Raw genomic sequence first — 14,565 nt, forward strand, 5'->3', positions numbered from 1 at the left:
TGCCGTGGTGGTTAAAAAAGAACAATATTTATGATCCTATATTGGATTTTAAAATAGTTAGGGAGCGTGTTCAAAAATACCAAGACAAAATGCGAAGGGTCAATTGCAATAATCGTTCGGTGAACTGTAAAATCAAAGTGGGTGATTTTGTACGGGTTAAATTTGGTGGTTTGGACAAAAGATGGTCTAAATGGTCTGACCCAGTCAAAGTAATTGAAGTATTCAGCAAAGCCGTTAGAGTACAAGGGGGAAAATTTGGAATTTTAGACGAGTATCTATGTATAGATCCAAAAATGTTGGTGGTGAATCATATGTTTCTCCACGAAACGAACCACTAGCTATTGATGAGAATGAAGATTTCCAGAATTTTCTAGATACTTTAGGCTGTTCTGATTTTGAATCTGAGGTGTTGCTTCCAACTTCGAATACTCAGGTCCTTGATACTTGTGATAATATTACACCATCTATTTTGACTCCGGGTGCTGTCATGACACCCAGTGATGTTCCCGGAGTGAACCAAGATGTTGCTCCTGTAGAAGGTGTATCTGTTCAATGTGAAGAAGTACCTGCTCAAAGGAAAAGTTCTCGTATTAGGAAACCACCTGTTAAAATGAATGACTTTGTTAGATTTTGATTGCTATGCATAAGGAAAGTTTATTTTTGTGGTAGTATTGTATTTATTTTTTGTTTGATGTTTTTTTGTTTTGTTTTTGTTTGATGTTTTTTAGTTTTTTTTAAAGGGGGGAGGTGTGTAGTATCCATATTATCTATGGTCACGTAGTAGTATGGAATGTCATTGGTTGTTCTGGATTCTAGGTTCTATGGAGGGCGGTTTGGAATGTGCTGCTGGGAACTGACTGTTGTGGTTGTGTAAGCTTTTTTCTCTGTGTTGAATAAAACTACTGGATTCACCAAAGTGTCTACGCAAGTTACTTCACACTTCTAAACCCTTCTCCCTTCATCTCCCCTTTACTCATCCCAAATCCCCTCCTACCACCTTACTCATGATTTATGAGCCCACTCAAAGCCACACTGGGTGTGTTTGCATGGCTTTATAAATCTTTATGGCAGCCCTACGTCATGCATGGATCACTTTAAATGGTGCAAAAGTGACACAGAGCTCTCATAAATAAGCCCCTTGGTCTACATACAAGTTCTCTGAGGGACATAGTATCAAAATATCATCTTGGATGAATATCATGTCCTAAATATGGTAACAACAATCTTGCCTCATTGACGTTAATATTAATATATTAGAAATCTGTACCCAAAAATAAATGTTTTTGTAAACAATATTTAGGACAAGATATTTATGTCAGGCACCATTTTGACTTACAACCCAGTGGGGACATATCAGGTCACAACACTACATTTTACTTTATAGCCTAAGAGCTGTCTGTCACTCATTGTAGCCACTTGCCCTACAAACTCTATCCACAGCACCGCGCAACAAAATCAGAGTGAGTTCCCACTCTAGGAGAGGGCCTCTTGGAATCATCTCAGACTTCCAAGAAACTTCTCTGTGTGGGTCTGCCTCCTCCCACACATCCCATTGGCCTTTGTGTGTGGCTTTCAATAATGAAAGTATGCAAATGGCCAAAGATGGGTGCATGTCCCGCCTTTCATCAAAACTTTCACTCCCATGGCCTAAGGGTCTCGGAAGCTAGCAGCGGCGCGCATTGTGCCAGCTGCATTCCTCTCTGATTGTTATCTTGGCTTTCACAGCTGCGCTTGTTATCAGGGATTTGATTGCTGTTTCTAAGACGCTTGCCCCCCCTTCCCCCTTCAAACTCTTCTGTTAGGGGGTGTACTGTGAGCCGCAGCACAGTCTTGCAGTCAGCTCTTCCTTCTAGTAGTTAAATGTAAAAGCAGTGTTGGATGCCAAGCACTGCATGACCGCAGTTCACGTCCTCTTTGTACTACTGCACGTTCTATACACAATTGTTTTGGATCTGCCGAGTTTTCTTATTGTGATTGTCTAGGCTATTCACCAAATATGATCTTGACAAGAAGAAAAGCCGAAATGCTGGTAAAAGGTCAGAATTGGTTTTCCATTTAAAGATTTTCAGCGGTCTGCATCGTTTCTGACTTTCCTTCCACTTGAAAATAACAGAGTTCTCGAGCAGAACAGAGGACAGACACAACAGGAGACAGAAAGAATCGAGTGACTTCAGTGGCATGAAATTTGTCTGGCTCTCCTTCCGGGAACCTTATGCTGGATTGGTTTTGAATGGAGTCAAAACCTTGGAGACCCGCTGGTGACCTGTACTGGCTTAATTAGTTGTATCTGAATTCATGACCTTTTTTCTGAATATAATTAATAAACTTGTGTTACAACAAAAGTTTAAAAAAGGACCCCTTCTCAGTAAATCTCTTTTTTGTGCCCAACCGCCATTACCCGGTGTCGCTCGCCTGCTCAGACATGGACACAAGGCTACCAGACTGTGTGTGCACTTAGAGGTGAGGCGGTGTGGTGGCGCAGCTCTTGTGTATCTAATTCCCCTCGCACATAACTTTTTCCCATTCTCCATTGTTTTAGGGAATGCATGGGTTTGCTTTCCTTTGTCTCCAGTCTACTCTGCATGCCTTTTAATTAAAAAATTAATTTGAAAGCAAAAGAACAATCATTACTCTTACTTTATTTATTTATGAGAAGCTTTCGGACGGGTAAACATGTTCTGGTATACATTTTTAAACACAAAATTAAAGCCCCACATCTTGTCAGATGTTTGCCCGCCCTGCGTCCAGCTGCGCTCCATGTGGTATCCGCAGACCCACCTCTAATGAGGGCCGGACTGCCTACCAGGCTTTTTGGCATGCTGCCAATCTGGGGGTTGGGGGCTGATGTCAGTGTGGTGGGGGCTAATTTCATTGATGGAGACCTGTGTGTGTTTCAAAATAAACAAAGCAAAACAAATTTCGTTCAGCACACGCAGGTCCCCATCAACAAAATCAGCCCCCAGCTCGGCAGCATCTCAAAGCGCTCTGTAGACAGTCCGGCCCTGCCTCCAATATCAGCTGCTCCTCCCCGGCCTCTGTTTTAGAGAGCCAGGGCTCCTCTGTCGAAATCTACAATTAATTTACCTACAATTGCTGTTCAGCTACATTTGTATTTATTTAAATGGTAAACTTGCTCCATCACACCAACATACAACTCGAAGCCCTGGTATATAAAATCTACATTTGTGCTGTACTGTCATTGCACTGTACAAGCACTAGGACTCCCCTCCCACTAGCCATGGGTCGTTATTTATGAAAACATCAGTTGCACATTAATTAGCGGAGCTACTCTCCGTAGCAACAATAAAAACAACTGACGAGCAATGACGACAACAGACTTTATTTTACAACAAGACACTGCGGGGAGAGAGGAAAGCAGGCCCCCCTTTCACACCTGCTCTTTCAGGAATAGCTCACGGAACCCCACGCAGGTAGCTGCGCCCCCTTCACAATGACTATCAGCCAGTGACCGACAGTTGCCTGCCCCCTTCTGCCAGGGTCCTAATAACAAGAGGCTGCTTCCCAGCTGTGGAAGAGCATTAGCCCGTGAAATAAGCGTAAAACTATTTTTACATTTATTAACAGTATTATGCAGTGGAATATAAAGCAATGTTGCTAACTGCAACTTGTGCCATTATTTGTTTTAACCCTTGGTATTATCCGGCCCTTTGGAATACCACGTGTCACGTTCAGCGAGGTCTAGGCCTTGTTCAGCTTTTAAATATCACGCATGCTAAGTGCCTCTACCTCCACTCCCCCCTCTCCCCACCCCCTCCCTCCCTGCAACTCCACTCCCCCTCCTCCCACCCCCTCCCTCCCTGAACCTCCACTCCTCCACTCCCCCACCCCCTCCCTCCCTGCACCTCCACTCCCCCCTCCCCCCACTGTCCCCTTCCTTGCATAAACAAAAAAATTAGAACACATTTGTGGTGTTAATTCTGTTTTTTATTAAGATACTTCAGTTGTATATAATTTTTTCTAGGTTATATATAAGGTGACAAAAGGTTATAACACTTTTTTAATTATAACATAACTTTTAAACATGCTGCACAAGATTCACAATGCTCTGCAACACATATTAAAAATGTTAACAAAGCCAATAGCTCTCTCTAAACACTTATATGGTGAGACTTATTGGCTATGCCAATGCTTGTTATATTTTGATTACAGCAAAGATATCGAACACACAAGCAGGTGCCTCACAAAGCAACCAGTTTTGCAGCTTGAGTGGGGTGATGCCACTACGCATTTTTGCTTAACAAAAAAAACTTACATTCTAATTTATGGATCCTTTTACTTTGAATTGATTAATGAAGAGGAGCAAGAAGGATAGATTAAGAGAAGGCTGGATGGAGAGAGGGCAGGAAAGGTTGATGGATGGCAAGAAGAAAAGTTAAATGGAGGTAAGCATGGATTGATGGAGAAAAGTATATATGGGTGGAAAAAAAGAAGGACGGAAAGGATAGAGAGAAGTATGTACGGATTAAGTGAAGAATAGATGGAGAGAGAAATGGATGAAAGACTAGTGAGAAGGATGAAGAAAGTGAAGAAAATATAGAACAAATGAAAGAAAGAAGGATATTGAAGCAATTAAAAAGGACTGAAGTAATGAAAAAAGACAGACAACATAGATAATGGGAAAACAAGATTAAAAGAGAGAGAAGGTGAGAACAAAAAAAGGATAAAGAAAAGGGAGGGGCTAAAAAAAGAAAGAGGAAAACAAGGAAGAAAAGGCGGTATCGGAGAGGAGTGGATGAACGAAAATGATACAAACGAAAGAGTAAAATTGAAAGATTGCAGCATGGAAAAAAGATATAAAAGACAAAGATGTAGTAAAGATTAAGTAAAATAGGGTAACGTTGTTGGAAGTTAAGATGGAACAAATATTGATCGATGAAAACAAGAATAGTAATATTCAAAGAGAGACATTAAAAGGAAACATGAGAGAAGTACATTTGGAACAAAGGTGCAAAAAATTGCAACTTTGATGATGGGAAATTAAAAAATGGGTGAAAGGAAAGAAAGGGAAAGAAAGATGCGAGAAAGAAGGAAAGATAAACGGAGGTTACTGTTCACCTCTAACATCCCTCAGTTTGATGCACATTGTCTTATGCTGGAGTGCTGTTTCCCAACCCCATAGCCGCTTTAGCCAACTTAACTGAAAACTATTTAGTTAAATGCACCACAGCTCTAGTTTTTTCGAAGTATTCTTCGGAAGGAGTGACCCCTTCAACATCTCTGATGAAGTTCTGCCACATTAGCCAGCCCTTGATGGATTTAATTATTTCATGAGTGCCTCTTTTTCTCTGACCTCCGAATGAGTGCCAAAATCACTCGCCTCTCTCATTCGCTCTGTGCCATTTGGAATATGGTGGAGAGCGTTATTACATTTTGCTGTCTACTCCACTACGTACAAATTTTAGAATGTGGCATGAAGGCATTATAAGCAAGAGACTGTTATGGCTCTTCATATGTATCCCCCTATGGTATATTCAGTCATATTCAACATCTATATCAATAATAAAACTTTTGGAAGAACATAAAACTGGGTCAAACAACATTAATTTTATCTGGTTTTGCTGTACAGAACATTCCTTAATAAGTAACATAGTAAAATAACTGTGGATTAAGCAAGTGTTTGGTATTTAAATGTCGGTATTAGCAGCAACCCTGCAAATCCTATTTTTGTCGGTAATTTATAATAATAATCCACATATGTAAAGGATAAACAATCACCCTTAGGGGTCTGTAGGCGCTGGGGGCCGTCCGGAAGATTAAGCAAGCTATTGCCCAGAGTCACATGGTGCTGGGCTAATCTGCCGCCGGCGACAGGAATCGAACCGTGATCCCCGAGTTAGTCGCCCTGGCCGCGGCGCCACACCTCTTCCAGGAGGTTATTTTGACTTTGCATCCGTTACAGTAGCACTCTGCTATGTACTCACTTCTCAAAAGAATAGTTGTTGAGGCGATCCTTGCAGTTCACCTGACAGTTCCAATTTTCGAAAATCAAGAACGGTTTAAGCCCTTGAAATCTAGATAACTAAATTTAACAAACTTTTAAAATAGGTTCCTTAAGGCGTCGAATATGTGGAAACTTAGAAAAGGCAGCAAAAAGATAAAAGTGTGAAATTTCACTATGTTTTTTGTGTGTCTCTGGAGAAAACGGCAGAACATTAGAAAGAAATAGAAATTCAACTGAATAAAGGATACTTTTCTAGTCAAAGGTATAAAGACATTTATTTGAGAAACCCAATTACCTACGAATAATACATTTTAATTAATGAAACTTCAAAGATGTATTTGTTCTACAGTAAAGGATACATTATAGTACCGAATTAATAAAACATCCAATTTCATTGAATTCAATAAACACTCTAAAATGTCAATCTTCTAAAGAAAGAGGGATAAGGTACAGAATACCTTATTGTCATTCCACAGAGGAGGGGAAAAACTGAGAAAAAGACTTTATTCAACATTGCACACATATATCACCGTGTATTTATATTTGTATTTGTTGGAAAACGAGGCAGTATCTGTAGGGCCTGCACAAATAACATGTCACATTTGTATTTCACTGGGAACCAAACACCCTATTGTAGCGCTTGACTCTCAGAGGGTAGCGTTGCAAAGCAGTCTAAGGCTTACTCAAGGGAGGTGGTGTGGGCTAATAATCGTCATCACAGGTGCGCAGAAATAAAACTCAATAATTGATTGTCCAGTCTGTACTTTGCTTTATAAAAGTAAGAGTACATTTAGTAAAAACACACACCACTTAATACTATGCACCAATTTACAAACATACATAAGCAGTTGTAATTACTTTGTGACATTGCATAACATCTCCACCCCTCCTGCGGGGGGGTCTTGCACCACCCATCCCATGTATGCACATCATCTTGCCCCCTAATGTAGTAGGTAGACGCAGCCTGGAATGAGCGCCTGGCCCACGGGCACCATCCCAGTGGTGACCCACCCCATCATCTCAACAAGCATTAAAAATAGGTGCACCTGCCCTGGGGACACCTAACCCTGACTCAGTATCTTATACTGACCAGACCTCTACATCTTAGTGGCTAACAGTCTGGATTGTTCTTTCCCTTATGCAGTAGCAAGAATACATGTTTGGGCATCACTTTAAATGAGGTACTTATCTAAGCTGATAACAGTTGTAATGCATTGCAATTAAAGCCCCTAAAAGGCATCACAGTTGAATGACAGGATTAAGCATATACAGCCAGGCACTCTAGCAGGAATGTCTGCCAAACTAACCCCACTTCGCTTATGACATCACCTTACACAGGTACTTCCCATTACACATGTGACTTTCAGTCCTTCTAAAAAGAAATAACGTGGGTAAATGCATTTCTGGTGCAATTATACCTCTTCACCTCCAGAGGATGCTCTCTTCCAGACATCCCCAAACTCAGTCACTAACGCACCCCCAGCTGCAGAACAAAAGTTCCAACCCGGGGATACTTATGACTGTTGGCTGAGCCCTTGAGGGGTTGTTTCTTTTACTTCCCCTCGAGACTTTGGGGGGGACTTCACCTCTTCGTGCTGGGGGAGTCTGCATTGCTCCTGCAGCTCCCCTGTACATTTGCGCACTTTTGGCGGTGACCCTATCCTCTTGGGGCCACCAACAACCAAGAAAACATGGCTTTCTCTTGCAGGTCGGTCCAGGCCTGCAAGGCATTATGGGGTGCTTCTTCCCAGCCCATGAATATTAGAGCAGCAGCTCCCCCGCTGCTCCGGGGAGAGCCGGGCTGCCCTTCCTGCCACTTCGTGCCACATCACTTCTTCTGTGGGGGGGCCTGGTCCCACCCGGACCCCCAGGTGACCTCTGGCAGCTCGGGGAGCCCGAATGAGTGCCGTTGTTCAGTGGCCCGGTCCCACCCGGGCCCCTGGTGCCTCCTCTTCTCCTGTGTGGTGTCCCGGTCCCACCCGGGAACCCCACATGGGTCAATCGTTGGAGGGTAATCCAGGAAGCCCACCCACAGCTGCCCCCGCCGGCTCCCCACCCGGCTAGCACCCTCATGTGCTTCCGCAGGACCCGGCACCTCAGTTCTGGTCTGCCTGCTCCAGCGGGCGGACACAAAGACTCCTGCCTGCCCTGCTGGACCTTGGGGGTGCGACAGCACTCCCCCCCACCTTCCTTCACTTCGGGGCCCGGGGATGGGGTTCCAGGCCCCTCGCCCTCTTCACGGGGAGCTTGTGAGTGATCCTCGACTTAGATCCGGGGAATTGGGGCCCAGGGTTGAGATCCTGGGCGCCAGGGCATCTTCGCAGGGAGTGCAATGGCACTCCCTGGCCTCCGTTCTTCTTCGGGGGCCAGAGTGGGCTCCTGGCACCGCGCAGGCATCTTCACGGGGAGCGCATCGGTGCTCCCTAATTTTCTCTTAGTCGGGGGCCAGGGTGGGTCCTGGCACCCTGCTGGGGCATCTGCACGGGGAGCGTGACGGAGCCCCCAGACTTGACTTCTTGTGGGGGCAGCCCCCGGGACCTGACCCACCATGGGGGCACATTCAAGACTGGCGGTGGACCCCCATGCAATTCGTCGTCGGTCTTCCCTGAGGTCAAAGGTTGCCTACCTTCTGGGGGGCATATCTCAGCCCCCAGGGGACCGATCGTCATGATCTTGGCCTCTTCTTGATCCTGGTGGCGCACCCCAGCCACTGGGAGCACATTCATTCCCCCTCCTGGTCTCACAGAGGGTGGCTTCAGCAGGGAGCCATCTTCACTGGCTCCCCACACCAGCCTTTCATCTGGCTCTCTTCCTGGGCCTCTCTTCTCCTTGTGCAGAGGCCCAGGCTTCTGGTCACTTATCCTGGTCTCCCCTTTTGGTGCATGTCAGGGTCCTGGGCCAGTCTGGAAGTTCTTCCTGCCAGCTGCCCATGGTGCCAGGCTCCAACACCAGTCGTCCTCAGCAGACCAACCCCCAGAGAGAGCTCCTCTTCCTGTGCAAACTCTTTTAAAGAATTGGGAGGGGCCTGGCAGGAAGTCTCTGTTTACCCTATCAAACAGCGACACATCACTTTCCTGCTCCCTCCTTCCTGCCCAGGTCTCTGGGTTTGTTCAGAATGGCGTCATCCAGGGGTCTCATGCCACATGGTTTCTGAAAGCCCCTTCCCCCCTTGCTGCCTTCTCTCCAGAGCAGATTTGTGCCTGACACCAAGTGACAGCTGCTGATGAATTAACCTGTAGCTCCACCCATCTTCTCTTCTTGTCTTGCAGGGCTAGGCCTCTGATGCTACAGCTTGGGGAGGAAAGCCATTAACCCCTTCCATGCTCATGACGGAACGGTTCCGTCATGAGCCACGGTTGAGCTGTGCTCATGACGGAACCGTTCCGTCATGAGCCCGCCCGCGCTCGAACCCTTCAGCACCGCGGCGGAATTCGCCCAGCGCTGAAGGGGTTAATCCAGCTTGGCAGGGTCAGCCACAGCCAGGCCCTGGTAATGAGCTGACTCAGAAAAATATTACATTTCTGGATGACCCAAAAGCAGTACAAATATGACTTTGGACTCTGCAGAATACATCTTCTCACAAAAGTTACAGTGGACTTTAGTGCGTGTCTGGAATTTGTAGGCCCTAGGAAAGTGAAACTAGCCCATGTGCTCCTCATCCTTTTAGGAGAGTAATGGAGTAAAAACAGTAAAGCACACTGACTTTCCCTCAAATGTTTCTTTCCATTGTAGAAAGCCTATTCCATGTCACCACCCAGTTCTGCATAAGTCCTGCCACACCATTCACTTTGTAGCTGCTCCTGGGCTGCGCATGCCATGAATCTCCCCTGTGCAGCCCTTACACTTGTGCACACGTGTCTGCGTTTAAACAGCCTGGCGCCCCTTGCTCTGGCTGCAGCGACGTGGCCTACTTGTGCCAGGGGGACACCGGAAAAATATACATGCAGTCCCTTTCATCATGAGTTCACTGTGGGTGAGACCCAACTTGTGAGGCTCTCCCACAGTGAAAACTCAACAAATAGGTGTTCAAAAAAGGAAAAAAGGAAAAATATGGGCGGCTCAGATGATCAGAACCACCTTCTAACAGTATTCAAATCACATAATTTCCAAACTACTTTCACAAAAAATGCAAAACTAGTGATGTCTTTGTTCCTCTGTTGGTGAAAAGTTGATTGTTGTTCTTTGATAGGTCTCTTACGAATATTTTTTAACATATTTCTGAACACTCGAAAACTTGCAAGTTGGGTACTCACAACATTTGATGGCACATTCTCGCCATGAAAACATTCGGAAATGTTTTCCTGTGAAGGCTGGGAGTAAATACGTTTACATGGAGAGATTAGGGAGTAGATATCCTCAAAATGGACAGGGGAGTGGGATGAGGGGTAAGAAGTCCTTCCACTGGGAGCTTTTACTCTCGAGAAGAAAAAGGTAACTTAATTTGCGCAAATGCTCTTTGGCACAACATTTCCACAGCACAATTTCACATGTGAAAACAGCAACCCAGTGATTACACCATGGGAATAGGCATCACTTTAAGCTGCCCACATTCATTAATGGAATTATTTGAGAATTTCCCGAAAGTCAGACGTTTAATCAAACTGCAGGAACACGTACATTATTTACTTTAGCATGAAGATTTTGTGACGCGGTCCCATGCAAAGAAATGTGTCAGTACTGCGGGACTTTCACTTGAGCAAATCAGCTGTAAGGGGTGAAGTTTTGTATATTCCATGGTTAGTTCGCCTGAAAACAATTTAATTGTGTCCACAAATTCATAGGTTTGTGTGCAGGCACTAAAGAATAGCAGCATGTTTCCACCATAAAGAGTAGCAGATTTTCCAGTGTCAAGGACCAAATTTGATTTAGGATATCAGTGGAGAGAAACCCCAAATTGGTGGAAAACCTAAGAAGGTGAAAGTGCTTTTTAGCATAACATACGCACAAAATTAAATGTACATTAATGAGTGAGTAATTGACTACACATGCAAATGCCCCTCTGAATCTATCTTGGACACACTTTTGAATCAGAATTCAATGAAGAAGTCCATGAAAGTCAGAAATTCATTCAGAATGCACAAGTGCACCGATATGAGTAAATTTCCAAATTCCTTATAGAATGCTTGTGGATCATGTTAATTGAGAATATTTTGTGTCTTCGTAGATCAAGAATTTGATAGCTTGCTGTTGGAGAAGCCGAAATGAGGACTCATTTCCAGGGCACTCGTCAACACCCTACATTCTTTAAGGTGTTTATGAGTCAAGCGGTGAATCAACATTTCAGACGTGATTATGAGACAAACCTCATAGCATAATGTTGATATTTAGTGGGTTGTTGTTATACGAAAAGCTGTCCTGCATTATGATGACTGCTATGTTGTTTTGTATATGTTATTGTTTTGTGATTTTTTGTTTTCGTATTTCAACTATTTCAAAGTTCCACACTAAAGCAGGAAATGGCTTTACATTTTCTATGATAAGGTTCCATTTACGACAGTCTAAAGTGATAAAACAGCACTGTTGGAGCTCATCAAATATTTAAAACACTAGTCCGCCCACAACTGTGGCAGAGATCGTGGAAGTTCTTATGAAGTGAACACTCCAAGTCCTAAATTATGACATGGACATATATCACATAAAGTGTGCTCAGCTGGATCTTATAAACTGAGCACTCAGGAGCTCTATATTAAGACACAGTGGCTGGCTGAATCACAGAACACTTTTAACTGGCGCTATTCAATGCTCATGATGGTAAGTTTAGGCAGTGCTTGCTCCAAACAACTTTTACCACTGTATTATAAAAACAGGATTCATGAGATGGTAATATGTCACAAGAACTTTGTGCATATTTGTTGTGTGACCTTTTGATGTGATGCTGATGTGTGCTGTTGTTTTGAGTGCTACTGTGTTTTTGTACTGCAAACTCTGCTCAGTTTGTTTTCCAGTTCACTTGATAAACTAGCCGTTTCCAATTCAGAAAAAAAGTTAATTATCAGACTACATCAACGAACAAATGACTCAACAAAGAGCTAACTGCCAAAAAAAAGAAAAAGCCTCCAACTGGAATTATATGACATTAGACTTCATCTACTGCTAGCATGATAGGATGTGAATCACTTGGGAGGTATTACCACAGGACTATAGAGATGGCCAAAGGACGTTGACCTTTGGATCTACCATAGCCACATCAATATGCCTATTGTAGGGCATTGATGAACTGGCAATAAAAACTACCAATATCTTTAGTATTTTCCAAGAATGAATGTACACAGATGTCAAACAAAATGTGCCCTGTACCTTCATGCTGCATTGCATCAATCTCATGACATTACTGAAAGCTAAAACCTTAAAAAATCAAGAGGACATTTGGGTGATGCCATTCATCCAGGTGCCCTCCTACCTTCTTAGCTACCCACAAAGTGTTGAATTTGACATTCAAACAGGGCAAGATTTTAGACTTATGTTAAAGTCTAAAAATACAAAAATGCTTTAAGAATCTTGAACAGTGTCCTGCATGAAAAACTAATCTAAACTCATAGATCTTACATGTGTGATTAACATACTTTGTGAAAGATTCAGTGTGCATGCCTCTCAAGCAAGTTATTATCATACTCGGTCAAAGACACCAATGACATACTCATAGGATTAGGGAGATTATCACCAGATTTGCAACCTGTCTTTCTCTAGTCAAATCTTAATAAAACAAGTTACTTAACAACTAAATTATTTTATGAAGCAAATCCACATTCTTTACCTTCACTGTCAGTCAGGATTCGGATCCCAATGCGGGACAAAAACTATAATGGTCACCATCAAAAAGGAAATTCTTACATTAATGGAGGAAAGTTGGAAATCAGTTCTGAGCCTACTTGACGTTTCAGTGGCATGTGGCACCATTGGCAAAACAATACTATGGATATGGATGCAAGATTCAGCAGAAACCCCCAATAGATTCTGTGTTCTGTGATCACAGTCAACAAGGTTGTCTGGGATCCATGTAATCATCCACTCAGAAAGTGGCCAATGCAATACCAGAAGTCTCCCAGCACTCTCACTTTTACTGTTGAACTTATGCATATGTTCTTTTCCCAAGTTCTATAACAGTGGCGGTATGTTTTCAAATGTGTGCCAGTGATACATTCATTTGAATCACTCAGCAAAACCTGCCTTTGACTCTGCTGACGGCTTCTGTTGGAGACAGTCATCACAGCCAAGGGCTGGTCCTGAGGTTATGGAACCTTTTGTTAGTATCAGAATATACTCCTTCAGCTTAACTCTAAAAATTGGGACTTAGAAACATTTTCAAGACATTTTGCCTAGAGAACCCTCATGTCATTGGGACAAACCAACCAACCGATCTACCTAGGGTGTATCGCTGGTGGGCATGACTCCATCACAGCTCCAGCTCTGTTCTTTTGTGCATCAGAAAATCAAATTCAGTGGGCCTGACGCTAACCAGCATATGACGAAGTGGAACCCTCTTCATCTACAGCTTGTAGTCTTGACCCCTGGCGAAATCAGACTTCTGTAAATGCATATTAGTCCAAAGGTAGAAATAGTCACAAGACCAGATGCCAAGCAGCATACAATTGATGTCAATGGCTTCCTGGATGGCACTTTGGATTTTTCCCAGTTCATGTTTTTCCCGTCTTTGTTGATGGCTTCCTTGAAACCTTGTCTTTTATCAAACTCTTGTTGATAAGCCCATTTTCGGATCCAGTGTCCACCAACTGAGGTCTTGAATTTATTTAAAATCTTGTAAGTCCTAAGGTGACACTTTGACAGGAACCAACCTGATCCTTGTATCCAATCTCCGCTCCACCACAGTTGTCCTTAAACCTTACTCTTTTTCCAGTCTAGTATGAACAGTTGCTTGCAGTTGTCACTTTGCACTGTAAGTCGCTATTTATTCTTTAAACTTTGAATATTCATCTCTAAGTTCCTCTTATTCGGTTTTTGTTGTTTGAGTTTCATTTTGTACACTAAAATATTTTCTATTTTTATTTATTGAAGTATTATATTTATTGTGCTGGGTTTTCAACTTTTCTAATCAATTTGGTACTTCTTAACCCCTTCTGTGCCACGCCCTTTCCCCCTCCTGTGCCGGGCATTTTATTAGTGGGTGGGGTTCATGACGAGATAGTCTCGCAATGGGCACAGCGCGACCGTGCTCCATGACGAGACTATCTCGTCATGGGCACTGAAGAGGTTAATCCTTTACAGATTTAAGTGTAGCCTGTCTACCTTGTACCTTAGCTACAAGGGGTTGAGCTCAGATTTAAATTGCTGGAGCATTTACTGGACCTAACAAGAATAGAGACATTATAACTTGATGGGCTACCATCCACCCCAACTAATTATTTTCATACTCACAGCACCTATACTATTGAGCATAAGTATTACCAGTTATAAATGTCTGCCTCTTTAGGGCCAGAGAAGACCCAGCTATAAGATTTGAATTCAATATGTTTGAGAGACCTGCATTCATTATTTTCCTCTACGGCTCTCACATCCCCAACTCGAGTCCCTATCAGAGCCCACTAGAGCTGCATTTTACATCTGAAGATTTGCACTACACTAGATTAACTGGACTGATAAACCTT

The 14,565-nt window shown here is 43.3% G+C and overlaps 1 long non-coding RNA gene across 10 annotated transcripts in view; it reads right to left on the bottom strand.

Annotated features, from left to right (window-relative positions):
• The window catches only part of LOC146822840 (uncharacterized), a 321,116-nt gene that overhangs the window by 126,539 nt on the left and 180,012 nt on the right, over nt 1-14,565 (bottom strand). The window lies entirely within an intron of this gene.

The sequence above is a fragment of the Triturus cristatus genome, chromosome 5_2, assembly GCF_964204655.1.
Source record: "Triturus cristatus chromosome 5_2, aTriCri1.1, whole genome shotgun sequence".
NCBI classification, from domain to species: Eukaryota; Metazoa; Chordata; class Amphibia; order Caudata; family Salamandridae; genus Triturus; species Triturus cristatus.